The sequence below is a fragment of the Scyliorhinus canicula genome, chromosome 21, assembly GCF_902713615.1.
Source record: "Scyliorhinus canicula chromosome 21, sScyCan1.1, whole genome shotgun sequence".
In the NCBI taxonomy this organism is placed as follows: Eukaryota; Metazoa; Chordata; class Chondrichthyes; order Carcharhiniformes; family Scyliorhinidae; genus Scyliorhinus; species Scyliorhinus canicula.
In genome coordinates, this window is record NC_052166.1 from 1,123,582 (window position 1) to 1,136,133 (window position 12,552).

The window sequence follows — 12,552 nt, forward strand, 5'->3', positions numbered from 1 at the left end:
TCAGTCTGGACGTTGCCAGGCGGGGCGGGGAAGTGAGGGAACAGAAAACCTCGCCCGCCCGCGCGAGGGGGGCGTCCGCGTCCCACAACATCAACCGCTCATTTCTCCGCTTGGGGCGGCGGTTGCGCCCGCCCGCCTGCATGAATCAATCCGCCATCTTGTGCGAATCACTCGCCTTTTCCCCTCCCCCACCCCAAAAAATCTAATTCCTCCCCCCTCATTTATTTTTCCAAACAACAAAGCGGGCTGACTGCCCCTCCAGGCGACCCCTCCGGGTTCGCGCCGCCAACTTAAAAATAAACCCGATTTGAGATTTGACGGTTTATTTTCCCGCTGCCGCCATTTTGTTGCCCCCCCTTCCTCCCTGGCGCGTGGATTGACATCGTTTTTTTTAAAACAAAGGAGGCGACCCGACGCGAGGAGGAACATGGATTCAAATAAGTAAAGCATAAGAATATAAACGTGAGTGGGGAGAGGGTGGAGGAATTTAATTTTCTTTTAAAATAACGGTCGGGGCCAGACCGGAAGTGCGGGTCGCGGTCCACTTCCGGTCGGCCATCTTGAGCCGCCGCGGCCTCTCCCGGGCGGCCCGAAAGGGGGTTTTTCCTTCTCATTCGTCCTTTTCAGAGCGCGGGAGGAGGATCGGAGAATTGAAGCGAAAAGGTACAAAGGAAAGGAAGCGGGAGGAGAGGGTGGCGGAGGGATTGGCCGCCGGGGATGGCCGCCTCCATTGTGGTGGCCCGGCTGGCGGCCGCCATCTTGGATCGGAGGGGGGTGGGGAGGGGATTTTGTTTCAAATGAGAAATAAAAGAGTCCGAGTCGGTCCAGGCGGGAGGAGGGGCGATCGGGGAGCCGCCGGTTACATCAAATCGTCTACCGTCCCGGAGGGAAGGGGGGTGCAAGGGAGAGGAAAAGCGCTTTTTTAACGCCGTTTCCGGTCCCGGCCACCGGATGTGGGGGTTCAAAGGCCGGTTTCCCATTTCCGCTTCCGCCGCCGCCGCCGCCATTCCGCCGCAGACGCCATTTTGCTTCTCCTCCTGCCTCAAACTCGGAGCGAGGCCCCGGGGCTCGGAGCCGGAACCGGACCAGCTGCCGAGTGAGTGAGGGGAGGCTGGAGGGTGAGGGAGAAGGAAGGAGGTGAGGGAGGCGGGAGGGCCGGGGGTCAACTCCCGCCCGCTTTCAGAGCTCGCCTTGGACCCGCTTCCCCAATAACTGGAGTCTCAGGCTTCAGCCGCTGCTAGGCCCCGTCAATAGAGACAGGAAACCCCCCCCCCACCCTCACTGCCCCCACCCTCACCGTCTCCCCCCCACCCTCACCGTCTCCCCCCACCCTCACCGTCTCCCCCCCCCACCCTCACCGTCTCCCCCCCCCACCCTCACCGTCTCCCCCCCCCACCCTCACCGTCTCCCCCCCCCACCCTCACCGTCTCCCCCCCACCCTCACCGTCTCCCCCCCCCACCCTCACCGTCCTCCCCCCCCACCCTCACCGTCTCCTCCCACCCCACCCTCAAATCGTCTCCCCCCACCCCTCACCGGCTTCCCCCCACACCCTCACCGTCTTCCCCCCCCACCCTCACCTGTCTCCCCCACCACCTCGCTTCACACGTCTCCGCCCCCCCACCTCACCGATCTCCCCCCCAACTCACCCGTCTCCACCCTCACCACCCACGTCTCCTCCCACACCACACCTCACCGTCCCTCCCGTCTCCGCCACACCCTCACCGTCTCCTCCCCCCCACCCCTGCACCGTCTCCCCCCCACCCTCAACCGTCTCCTTCCCCCCAACCCATCCACGTCTCCCCCCACCCTCACCGTCTCCCCCCCACCCTCCCGTCTCCCCAATCCCACCCCTCAACCGTCTCCCCCCCCCCCTCACCGTCTCCCCCCCCACCCCATACACCGTCTCCTCCCCCCCCACCCTAACCGTCTCCCCCCCACCCCTCACCGTCTTATCCGCCCCCCAGCCCTCACCCGTCCCCGTCTCCACCCTCACCGTCTCCCCCCCACCCTCACCGTCTCCCCCCCACCCTCACCGTCTCCCCCCCCCACCCTCACCGTCTCCCCCTCACCGTCTCCCCCCCTCACCGTCTCCCCCCCACCCTCACCGTCTCCCCCCCCACCCTCACCGTCTCCCCCCCCACCCTCACCGTCTCCCCCCCACCCTCACCGTCTCCCCCCCACCCTCACCGTCTCCCCCCCCACCCTCACCGTCTCCCCCCCCACCCTCACCGTCTCCCCCCCCACCCTCACCGTCTCCCCCCCACCCTCACCGTCTCCCCCCCCACCCTCACCGTCTCCACCCTCACCGTCTCCCCCCCCCCCCCCTCACCGTCTCCCCCCCACCCTCACCGTCTCCCCCCCACCCTCACCGTCTCCCCCCCACCCTCACCGTCTCCCCCCCCCCCCCCTCACCGTCTCCCCCCCCCTCACCGTCTCCCCCCCCCCACCCTCCCGTCTCCCCCCACCCTCACCGCTCCCCCCCCCACACCTCACCGTCTCCCCCCCCCACCCCTCACCGTCTCCCCCCACGACCTCACCGTCCCCCCCACCCTCACCGTCTCCCCCCCCCACCCTCACCGTCTCCCCCACCCTCACCGTCTCGTCCCCCCCCCCCACCCTCAACGTCTCCCCCCCACCTCACCGTCTCCCCCCCACCCTCACCGTCGTCCCCCCCACCCTCACCGTCTCCCCCCACCCTCACCGTCTCCCCCCCCCCCTCACCGTCTCCCCCCCCACCCTCACCGTCTCCCCCCCCACCCTCACCGTCTCCCCCCCCCACCCTCACCGTCTCCCCCCCCCCTCACCGTCTCCCCCCCCCCCCTCACCGTCTCCCCCCCACCCTCACCGTCTCCCCCCCACCCTCACCGTCTCCCCCCCACCCTCACCGTCTCCCCCCCACCCACCGTCTCCCCCCCCCCGTCTCCCCCCCACCCTCACCGTCTTCCCCCCCACCCTCACCGTCTTCCCCCCACCCTCACCGTCTTCCCCCCCCCTCACCGTCTTCCCCCCACCCCTCACCGTCTCCCCCCCCCCCTCACCGTCTTCCCCCCACCCTCACCGTCTTCCCCCCACCCTCACCGTCTTCCCCCCACCCTCACCGTCTTCCCCCCCACCCTCACCGTCTTCCCCCCCCACCCTCACCGTCTTCCCCCCCCCACCCTCCGTCTTCCCCCACCCTCACCGTCTTCCCCCCCCACCCTCACCGTCTCCCCCCCACCCTCACCGTCTCCCCCCCCCCTCACCGTCTCCCCCCCCCACCTCACCGTCTCCCCCCCCCCCCTCCACCGTCTCCCCCCCCACCCTCACCGTCTCCCTCCCCCCCCACCCTCACCGTCTCCCCCCCCCACCCCACCGTCTCCCCCCCCACCCTCACCGTCTCCTCCCCCCCCACCCTCACCGTCTTCCCCCCCCCCACCCTCACCGTCTTCCCCCCCCCCCTCACCCTCTTCTCCCCTCACCCTCTTCCCCCCCCCCCCACCCTCACCGTCTTCCCCCCCTCACCGTCTTCCCCCCCCACCCTCACCGTCTTCCCCCCCCACCCTCACCGTCTTCCCCCCACCGTCTTCCCCCCTCACCGTCTTCCCCCCCCCCACCCTCACCGTCTTCCCCCCCCCCCTCACCGTCTTCCCTCCCCCCCCACCCTCACCGTCTTCCCCCCCCACCCTCACCGTCTTCCCCCCCCACCCTCACCGTCTTCCCCCTCCCACCCTCACCGTCTTCCCCCCCCCCACCCTCACCGTCTTCCCCCCCCCACCCTCACCGTCTCCCCCCCCCCCCACCCTCACCGTCTTCCCCCCCCCTCACCGTCTTCCCCCTCCCCCCTCACCGTCTTCCCCCCCCCCCCCACCACCGTCTTCCCCCCCCACCCTGAGAATGGGGCCGTCTTCCCCCCCCACCCTCACCGTCTTCCCCCTCCCACCCTCACCGTCTTCCCCCCCCCACCCTCACCGTCTTCCCCCCACCCCACCGTCTTCCCCCCCTCCCCCCTCACCGTCTTCCCCCCCCACCCTCACCGTCTTCCCCCCCCCCACCCTCACCGTCTTCCCCCCCCCCACCCTCACCGTCTTCCCCCCACCCTCACCGTCTTCCCCCCCACCCACCGTCTTCCCCCCCCCACCCTCACCGTCTCCCCCCCCCCCCCCCCCTCACCGTCTTCCCCCCCCACCCTCACCGTCTTCCCCCCCCCCCACCCTCACCGTCTTCCCCCCCACCCTCACCGTCTTCCCCCCTCACCGTCTTCCCCCCCCCCCCCACCCTCACCGTCTTCCCCCCCCCACCCTCACCGTCTTCCCCCCCACCCTCACCTCTCCCCCCCACCCTCACCGTCTCCCCCCCCCCACCCTCAACCGTCTCCCCCCCCACCCTCACCGTCTTCCCCCCCCCACCCTCACCGTCTCCCCCCCCACCCTCACCGTCTCCCCCCCCCCACCTCACCGTCCTCCCCCCCCCCCCTCACCGTCTCCCCCCCCCCACCCTCACGTCTCCCCCCCCCCCCTCACCGTCTCCCCCCCCCCCCCTCACCGTCTCCCCCCCCCCACCCTCACCGTCTCCCCCCCCCCCCACCCTCACCGTCTCCCCCCCCCCACCCTCACCGTCTCCCCCCCCCCCCCCTCACCGTCTCCCCCCCCACCCTCACCGTCTCCCCCCCCCACCCTCACCGTCTCCCCCCCCCCCTCACCGTCTCCCCCCCCACCCTCACCGTCTCTCTCTCCCCCCCCCCCCCTCTCCGTCTCTCCCCCCCCCTCACCGTCTCTCTCTCCCCCCCCCCCCTCACCGTCTCTCCCCCCCCCCTCACCGTCTATCCCCCCCCCACCCTCCCCGTCTCTCCCTCACCGTCTCCCCCCACCCTCACCGTCTCCCCCCCCCCTCCCGTCCCCCCACCCTCACCGTCTCCCCCCCCCACCCTCACCGTCTCCCCCCCCACCCTCACCGTCTCCCCCCCACCCTCACCTCTCCCCCCCACCCTCACCGTCTCCCCCCCACCCTCACCGTCTCCCCCCCACCCTCCCTCTCCCCCCCACCTCACTCGCCTCCCCCCCCACCCTCACGTACTCCCCCACCTCTCACCGTCCCCCCCCACCCTCACGTCCTCCCACCACCACCCTCACCTGTCTCCCCCCCACACACGTCCCCCCCCACCCTCACCGTCGCCCCCCTCAACCTCACCGTCTCCCCCCCACTCCTCACCGTCTCCCCCCACCCTCAACCTTTGCTCCCCCCCACCCTCACAGTCTCCCCCCCAACCTCGACGCGTCTCCCCCCCACCGCTCACCGTCTCCCCCCCCAACCTCACCGTCCCTCCCCCCCACCCTCCAGTCCCTACCCCCCACCACCACCTGTCTCCCCCCCACCCTCACCGTCTCCCCCCCCCTCACCGTGCTCCCCCCCAACTCACCGTCTCCCACCTCACCACTCACCGTCCCCCCCCACCCTCACCACGTTCCCCCCCCCACTCAGCCCGTCTCCCCCCACCACTCAACAGTCTCCCCCCCACCCTCACCGTCTCCCCCCCCCCCTCACCGTCTCCCCCCACCCTCACCGTCTCCCCCCCACCCTCACCGTCTCCCCCCCACCCTCACCGTCTCCCCCCCACCCTCACCGTCTCCCCCCCACCCTCACCGTCTCCCCCCCACCCTCCCGTCCCCTCCCCCCCACCCTCACCGTCTCCCCCCACCCTCACCGTCTCCCCCCCACCCTCACCGTCTCCCCTCCCCCCCACCCTCACCGTCTCCCCCCACCCTCACCGTCTCCCCCCCCCTCACCGTCTCCCCCCCACCCTCACCGTCTCCCCCCCCACCCTCACCGTCTCCCCCCCACCCTCACCGTCTCCCCCCACCCTCACCGTCCCCCCCCCCACCCTCACCGTCTCCCCCCCCCCCCCTCACCGTCTCCCCCCCACCCTCACCGTCTCCCCCCCACCCTCACCGTCTCCCCCCCCCCCCCCACCCTCTCCCCCCCACCCTCACCGTCTCCCCCCCACCCTCACCGTCTCCCCCCCACCCTCACCTCTCCCCCCCACCCTCACCGTCTCCCCCCCCCCCCACCCTCACTGTCTGCCCCACCCTCACTGTCTGCCCCACCCTCACTGTCTGCCCCACCCTCACTGTCTGCCCCTCCCTCACTGTCTGCCCCACCCTCACTGTCTGCCCCACCCTCACTGTCTGCCCCCCCCTCACCGTCTCTCCCCCCACCCTCACCGTCTCTTTCCCCCCACCCCCACCTCCTCTCCCCCACCCCCACCGTCTCTCCTCCCCCCACGCCCCACCGTCTCTCCTCCCCACCCCCACCGTCTCTCCTCCCCACCCCCACCGTCTCTCCTCCCCACCCCCACCGTCTCTCCTCCCCACCCCCACCGTCTCTCCTCCCCACCCCCACCTCTCTCTCCCCCCCCCCACCTCTCTCCTCCCCACCCCCACCGTCTCTCCTCCCCACCCCCACCGTCCTTCTCCTCCCCACCCCCACCTCTCTCCTCCCCACCCCACCGTCTCTCTCTCCTCCCCACCCCCCACCGTCTCCCTCCCCACCCCCACCGTCTCTCCTCCCCACCCCCACCGTCTCTCCTCCCCACCCCCCACCGTCTCTCCTCCCCACCCCCCCGTCTCTCCTCCCCACCCCCACCGTCTCTCCTCCCCACCCCCCCCGTCTCTCCTCCCCACCCCCCACCGTCTCTCCTCCTCCACCCCCCCACCGTCTCTCCTCCCCACCCCCACCGTCTCTCCTCCCCACCCCACCGTCTCTCCTCCCCACCCCCACCCACCGTCTCTCTCCTCCCCACCCACCGTCTCTCCTCCCCACCCCCACCGTCTCTCCTCCCCACCCCCACCGTCTCTCCTCCCCACCCCCACCGTCTCTCCTCCCCACCCCCCACCGTCTCTCCTCCCCACCCCCACCGTCTCTCCTCCCCCCACCCCCCGTCTCTCTCCTCCCCACCCCCCCACCGTCTCTCTCCTCCCCACCCCCCACCGTCTCTCCTCCCCCACCCCCACCGTCTCTCCTCCCCACACCCCCCGTCTCTCCTCCCCACCCCCACCGTCTCTCCTCTCCTCCCCACCCCCACCGTCTCTCCTCCCCACCCCCACCGTCTCTCCTCCCCCACCCCCACCGTCTCTCCTCCCCACCCCCCCCCACCGTCTCTCCTCCCCACCCCCACCGTCTCTCCTCCCCACCCCCACCGTCTCTCCTCCCCACCCCCACCGTCTCTCCTCCCCCCCCCCACCGTCTCTCCTCCCCACCCCCACCGTCTCTCCTCCCCACCCCCACCGTCTCTCCTCCCCACCCCCACCGTCTCTCCTCCCCACCCCCACCGTCTCTCCTCCCCCCCCCCACCGTCTCCCTCCCCACCCCCACCGTCTCTCCTCCCCACCCCCACCGTCTCTCCTCCCCACCCCCACCGTCTCTCCTCCCCACCCCCACCGTCTCTCCTCCCCACCCCCCCCGTCTCTCCTCCCCACCCCCACCGTCCCTCCCTCCCCACCCCCACCGTCTCTCCTCCCCACCCCCCACCGTCTCTCCTCCCCCCCCACCGTCTCTCCTCCCCACCCCCACCGTCTCTCCTCTCCCACCCCCACCGTCTCTCCTCCTCCCCACCCCCACCGTCTCTCCTCCCCACCCCCACCTCTCTCCTCTCCCCCCCACCCCCCCCGTCTCTCCTCCCCACCCCCACCGTCTCTCCTCCCCACCCCACCGTCTCTCCTCCCCACCCCCACCGTCTCTCCTCCCCACCCCCCCCGTCTCTCCTCCCACCCCCACCGTCTCTCCTCCCCACACCCCACCGTCTCTCCTCCCCACCCCCACCGCTCTCCTCCCCACCCCCACCCGTCTCTTCCTCCCCACCCCCCCCTCCTCTCCTCCCCACCCCCCCCCCCCCCGTCTCTCCTCCCCACCCCCCCGTCTCTCCTCCCCACCCCCCCGTCTCTCCTCCCCACCCCCCCGTCTCTCCTCCCCACCCCCACCGTCTCTCCTCCCCACCCCCACCGTCTCTCCTCCCCACCCCCACCGTCTCTCCTCCCCACCCCCCACCGTCTCTCCTCCCCACCCCCACCGTCTCTCCTCCCCACCCCCACCGTCTCTCCTCCCCACCCCCACGTCCTCTCCCCCCCCCCCCCCCGTCTCTCCTCCCCCCCCCCCCGTCTCTCCTCCCCACCCCCCCGTCTCTCCTCCCCCCCCCCCCGTCTCTCCTCCCCACCCCCCCGTCTCTCCTCCCCACCCCCCCGTCTCTCCTCCCCACCCCCCCCGTCTCTCCTCCCCCCCCCACCGTCTCCCCCCCACCCCCACCGTCTCTCCTCCCCACCCCCCCGTCTCTCCTCCCCACCCCCACCGTCTCTCCTCCCACCCCACCGTCTCTCTCCCCCCCCCCCGTCTCTCCCCCCCCCCCTCTCTCCCCCCCCCGTCTCTCTCCCCCCCCGTCTCTCCCCCCCCCGTCTCTCCCCCCCCCGTCTCTCCCCCCCCGTCTCTCCCCCCCCCCCTCTCCCCCCCCCGTCTCTCCCCCCCCCGTCTCCCCCCCCCTGTCCTCCCCCCCCCCCACCGTCTCTCCCCACCCCCACCGTCCTCCTTCCCCCCCCCCACCGTCCTCCTCCCCACCCCCCCGTCTCTCCCCCCCCCCCACCGTCCTCCCCCCCCCCACCGTCTCTCCCCCCCCCCCCACCGTTCTCTCCCCCCCCCCCCACCCCTCTCCCCTCCCCCCCCCCCCCCCACCGTCTCTCCCCCCCCCCCACCGTCTCTCCCCCCCCCCACCGTCTCTCCCCCCCCACCGTCTCTCCCCCCCCACCGTCTCTCCCCCCCCACCGTCTCTCCCCCCCCCACAGTCTCTCCCCCCCCACCCGTCTCCCCCCCCACCGTCTCTCCCCCCCCCCCGTCTCTCCCCCCCCACCGTCTCTCCCCCCCCCACCGCTCTCCCCCCCCCCGCTCTCCCCCCCCACCGTCTCCCCCCCCCACCGTCTCTCCCCCCCCCACCGTGTCTCCCCCCCCCCCACCGTCCTCCCCCCCCCCCCGTCTCCCCCCCCCCCACCCCTCTCCCCCCCCCCACCGTCTCTCCCCCCCCCCCACCGTCTCTCTCCCCCCCCCCACCGTCTCTCCCCCCCCCCCACCGTCGCTCCCTCCCCCCCCCCACTCGCCCTCCCCCCCCCACCGTCTCTCCCCCCCCCCCACCGTCTCTCCCCCCCCCCACCGTCTCTCCCCCACCCTCACCGTCTCCCCCCCCCCTCACCGTCTCCCCCCCACCCTCACCGTCTCCCCCCCACCCTCACCTTCTCCCCCCCACCCTCACCGTCTCCCCCCACCCTACCGTCGCCCCCCCACCCTCACCGTCTCCCCCCACCCTCACCGTCTGCCCCACCCTCACCGTCTGGCCCCACCCTCACCGTCTTGCCCCCCCTCACCGTCTGGCCCCACCCCACCGTCTGGCCCCACCCTCACCGTCTGGCCCCACCCTCACCGTCTGGCCCCACCCTACCGTCTGGCCCCACCCTCACCGTCTCTCCTCCCCACCCTCACCGTCTCTCTCCCCCCCCCGTCCTCCCCCCCCCTCTCTCTCCCCCCCCCCCCTCTCCCCCCCCCGTCTCTCCTCCCCCCCCTCTCTCCCCCCCCCGTCTCCCCCCCCCCCCGTCTCTCCCCACCCCCCCCGTCTCCCCCCCCCCCCCCCCCCCCTTCTCTCCCCCCCCCCCCCACCGTCTCTCTCCCCCCCCCCCCCCACCGTCTCTCCCCCCCCCCCCACCGCCCCCTCCCCCCTCTCCCCCCCCCCACCGTCTCTCCCCCCCCCCCACCGTCTCTCCCCCCCCCCCCCCGTCTCTCCCCCCCCCCCCCCCCTCTCTCCCCCCCCCCCCCGTCTCTCCCCCCCCCCGTCTCTCCCCCCCCCCGTCTCTCCCCCCCCCCGTCTCTCCCCCCCCACGTCTCTCTCCCCCCCCCCCCCGTCTCTCTTCTCCCCCCCCCCACCGTCTCTCTCCCCCCCCCCACCGTCTCTCCCCCCCCCCCACCGTCTCTCCCCCCCCCCCGACTTCTCCCCCCCCCCCCACCGTCTCTCCCCCCCCCCACCTCTCTCCCCCCCCACCGCTCTCCCCCTCCTCCCGTCCCCCCCCCCCACCGTCTCTTCCCCCCCCCCCACCGTCTCTCTCCCCCCCCCCCCCACCGTCTCCCCCCCCCCCACCCTCCTCCCCCCCCCCCCCCCGTCTCTCCCCCCCCCCCACCGTCTCTCCCCCCCCCACCGTCTCTCTCCCGTCTCCCCCCCCTCCCCCCCTCGTCTCTCCCCCCCCCCCCCCCCCGTCTCTCCCCCCCCCCACCCCCCCCCCCCCCCCACCGTCTCCCCCCCCCCCCACCGTCTCTCCCCCCCCCCACCGTCTCTCCCCCCCCACCGTCTCTCCCCCCCCCCCGTCTCTCCCCCCCCCCCCACCGTCTCTCCCCCCCCCCCACCGTCTCTCCCCCCCCACCGTCTCCCCCCCCCACCTTCTCCCCCCCCCACCGTCTCTCTCCCCCCCCCCCCCCCCCGTCTCTCCCCCCCCCCCACCGTCTCTCTCCCCCCCCCCCCACCGTCTCTCCCCCCCCCCCACCGTCTCTCTCCCCCCCCCACCGTCTCTCCCCCCCCCCCGCTCTCCCCCCCCACCGTCTCTCCCCCCCCCACCGTCTCTCCCCCCCCACCGTCTCTCTCCCCCCCCCCCACCGTCTCTCCCCCCCCCCCCCACCGTCTCTCCCCCCCCCCTCCGTCTCCCCCCCCCCCCCCACCGTCTCTCCCCCCCCCCCCACCGTCTCTCCCCCCCCCCGTCTCTCCCCCCCCCACCGTCTCTCTCCCCCCCCCCCCCCCCACCCTCTCCCCCCCCCCCCCCACCGTCTCTCCCCTCCCCCCCCCACCCTCTCTCCCCCCCCCACCGTCTCTCCCCTCTCTCTCCCCCCCCCCCCCGTCTCTCCCCCCCCCCACCCCTCTCCCCCCCCCCCAACCGTCTCTCCCCCCCCCACCGTCTCTCCCCCCCCCCCCGTCTCTCCCCCCCCCCCCCCCCGTCTCTCCCCCCCCCCCACCGTCTCTCCCCCCCCCCCCCGTCTCTCCCCCCCCCCCCGTCTCTCCCCCCCCCCACCGTCTCTCCCCCCCCCACCGTCTCTCCCCCCCCCCCACCGTCTCCCCCCCCCCCACCGTCTCCCCCCCCCCACCGTCTCCCCCCCCCCCCCCACCGTCTCCCCCCCCCCCCACCGTCTCCCCCCCCCCCACCGTCTCTCCCCCCCCCCCACCGTCTCTCCCCCCCCCCACCGTCTCTCCCCCCCCCCACCGTCTCTCCCCCCCCCCCCCACCGTCTCTTCCCCCCCCACCGTCTCTCCCCCCCCCCACCGTCTCTCCCCCCCCCACCGTCTCTCTCCCCCCCCACCGTCTCTCTCCCCCCCCCCCCACCATCTCTCCCCCTTCTCTTCTTCCCCCCCCCCCCACCCTTGCCGTCTCTTTCCCCCCCACCCTCCAATAAAACCCCCAACCTCCCCAAAACCCTCACTATCCCCAACCCACCCATGTGTAGTCTCCATTGTCCAGACACCCTCAGGGCTGACACTACCACCGGGCTTGTGGAGTACCGAGCCGGCGCCCCAATAAAGCCTCCAAATTCGTACCCTTACCGGATGCCGCCTCTACCTGCTCCCAAACCGACCCCTCCCCCACTACTCACTTCCTGACCAGCGATATATTGGCCGCCCAGTAATAATTAATAACACTCAGGAGGACCAAGCCCCCCTCCTTGCGACCCTGTTCCAGGAGTGCTTTCTTCACCCTCTGAGGGGGGGTTTACCAGCCCACACTAAACCCGAGATCACCGCATTCATTTTCCTTAAAAAGAGGCCTCGGGACAAAAATCGGGCGACGTTGAAAAATAAAGAGCAGTCTCGGGAGGACTGTCTCCTTCCCCGTCTGCACCCTCCCTGCCAGTGTCAGCGGGAGCAAGTCCCACCTGCAGAAATCCCTTGTCTCAATAATAATCTTCACGTATAATCTTCATTGTCCTTGATTGTCTTCAAATGATATTCTCAATCATTTTCAAATAATATCCTTAATATTCTGAAAAATAATGAAATCATTTATTTGATATCCTTAATATGCTCAATGAAAATCTTCATCTAATATCTTTAATATTCAATTAATATCCAGCAAAATGTCCACAGCACCCTCCATGATCTTCAAATAAAACCCTCAAATATTCTTAATACCCTCAATTATATCCTTGATCATCTCCAAATAATATCGTGAGACATCGGAGGAGAAGTGGGCCTTTCCACAATTATTCAACGAGATCCTGACTGATCTGATGTGACAATCCTCAACTCCACTTTCCCGCCTCATCTCCGTAACCCTCGATTCCCTCACTGACTAAAACTCTGTCTGTCTCAGCCTTGAACATACTGAGCGGCCCAGCCCCGCTACAGCCTCTCTGCGGTAAAGAATTCCACAGATTCACTCCCCTCTGAGGGAAGAAATTCCTCCTCATCTCTGCCTCAAATGACTGACCCCCCTGACTGAGATTCTGCCCTCTGGTCCCAGACTCTCCCACAAGAGGGAACAGCCTCTCAGCATCGACCCTGTCAAACCC

General features: G+C 71.8%; 1 protein-coding gene across 3 annotated transcripts in view; it reads left to right on the forward strand.

The window, feature by feature from the left end:
* Nucleotides 1-347: 347 nt before the first annotated feature.
* The window catches only part of LOC119955704 (ubiquitin-like modifier-activating enzyme 1), a 30,565-nt gene continuing 18,360 nt past the window's right edge, over nucleotides 348-12,552 (forward strand). The window contains exon 1 of one of the 3 annotated variants that reach the window (XM_038782182.1): nucleotides 348-462. The gene's annotated coding sequence lies outside the window, so the exon portion shown is untranslated. Of the gene's footprint in view, nucleotides 463-528; nucleotides 664-938; nucleotides 1,097-12,552 lie in introns of those variants that run through there. The other 2 variants (XM_038782181.1, XM_038782180.1) reach the window with 2 other exon arrangements.